The sequence below is a fragment of the Mus musculus genome, chromosome 12, assembly GCF_000001635.26.
Source record: "Mus musculus strain C57BL/6J chromosome 12, GRCm38.p6 C57BL/6J".
NCBI lineage: Eukaryota > Metazoa > Chordata > Mammalia > Rodentia > Muridae > Mus > Mus musculus.
This window is the reverse complement of record NC_000078.6, coordinates 33,846,067-33,848,207: the sequence shown is the minus strand read 5'-3', so window position 1 is coordinate 33,848,207 and position 2,141 is coordinate 33,846,067. Positions and strand designations below refer to the sequence as shown.

The 2,141-nt window shown below is 40.4% G+C and overlaps 1 pseudogene; it reads right to left on the bottom strand.

Moving 5' to 3' along the window:
• Positions 1 to 948: 948 nt before the first annotated feature.
• On the bottom strand, positions 949 to 1,884 carry Gm9370 (predicted gene 9370; annotated as a pseudogene).

Below are 2,141 nucleotides of genomic sequence, written 5' to 3'. Positions count from 1 at the left end.
TATGAGGCTACATACTTGTAGGATCGATAATCAAATACTTAACAACTTATTTCCCTAATACCACGAACTCATTTTAAGAAAACTCTTTGGGCTCTTTCACATGAAGATTGTTTTCCAAGATCAGACATTTATTAAATAATTCTTCACTGGTGCATAGAAGTATTTTCAGGGGAGAAGGCCAGGGAAGAATCTCTTTTAGACAGCACCTGGCTTATTTGAGATGTCTGAAGAGCTGCTGTGTCTGGAACTTAGTTAGGGAGAGGGAGTGACAGGAGAGGAGGTAAGGCGTGTACGTACTCTTCAGGCTACTGCATGCCACGGGAAAACATTTAAGGTTCATTCAAAGGAGTTTGTTATCTAAGGAATTCAGACTTGGAACTGATGAAATTCTTCTAGAGTAAGTCAAAGAAAAATGTGACAGTAAAGCAGAGACAATGACAATAATGCAGGAAGAAAGAGAAGTGAGAAATTCGTAACTGGTTATATTGATCATACGGAGTGACTGGTAGATGTTATGCGTCAAGGGAAGGGGTGTCTGGCTTTGCAGAACGAGATTATTGAATAGGTATGTGAAAGGCTGAGGCACCCTACATGAAGAAGATCCTATTTCTTTTTCTTTTTCTTTTTTTATAAAAAAAATGTATTTACTTACAAGTATTCAGAAGGTCAACAAAACAGCCACAATTTAAATTTTTTTTTGCAATTACAGAGTGGTATTCAGTTAACAGAACAATGATTATCTTCATATAAGTTGCATCAGAGACAACTGAAGATGAAAAAAATAAAACCCAAAAATAAAATAAAAAAAAAAACCAACAACAAAAGCAAAAACAAAACTACTGTCCCCATATATAACTAATTTGTGCTGTGCACCAACAAGAACCTGCTTTAAATTTCCATGCCAATTTACAACCCCCAGACTGTACCAGGCAAGGTTAGTGGCTATTGAAAATACCACCAGGACAGGGCTTATCTAAAGACACATTTGGTAGTGTGTTAACTATACAAAAAAAGACACTGTACAGTTTAGAAACAAATCTTACACAGCCTTACATTTGATTTTTTTTTCTTTAAAAGGAGTGAGTTGTGTACAGGAGGGTTAAATGCTTTATAGACAAGAAAAAAAAAACTGCACAAGAACCAACTTATTCATCTTCATCTTCCTCCTCTTCCTCATCCTCTTCATCCTCATCATCTTCCTCTTCCTTCTTTTTCTTGCTCTTTTCAGCCTTGACCACCCCATTTTTCGCTGCATCAGGTTTTCCTTTAGCTCTGTAGGCAGCAATATCCTTCTCATACTTCTCCTTCAGCTTGGCAGCCTTCTTCTCAAAAGGCTGTCTGTCATCTGCTGTAGCGTTGTTCCACATCTCTCCTAGTTTCTTTGCAACAGCACCAATGGATAAGCCAGGATGCTCACCTTTGATTTAGGGGCGGTACTCAGAACAGAACAAGAAGAAGGCCGAGGGAGGCCTCTTGGGTGCATTGGAGTCCTTGAACTTCTTTTTGGTCTCCCCTTTGGGGGCGATGTAGGTTTTCATTTCTCTTTCATAACGAGCCTTGTCAGCCTTTGCCATATCTTCAAATCTCCCCTTTTCTTTAGCAGACATGGTCTTCCACCTCTCTGAGCACTTCTTGGAGAACTCTGAGAAGTTGACAGAAGCATCCTGGTGCTTCTTCTTGTGCTCCTTCTGTCAGGCTTGCGCAAAGAATGCATATGTGGACATTTTGCTTCTCGGCGTCTTAGGATCTTCCTTTGCCCGTGTTTAGTTGGTTTCCTCCTCGAGGCACAGAGTCGCCCAGTGCCTGTTCCGCTCTTCCTTGCTCCAGCGCTGTCTTTATGGAGCTCAATGTACTGCAATGGCTGTGAGAGCGGGAGTCAGACGCCGAGATCCTATTTTTTCTTCAATGTGTATAATAAAGAATTGCCATCAACGCAGTATTGTGTAGAGAAATTTCTGAACTCTTTTCCTCCTGAAACACTGAAACATTTTATTCATTTAAAGGAAAGTTTCCTCTTTCTCATATTTTCCAGCCTCAGAAAGCATCCTTTTACTCTTCTTTCTGTTTCTAGGGATGACATGAGGTGCAGCGTGGTAGTAGAAACATACCGTGGTCTCTGTTTCTGCCTGTCTCTCTGTGTG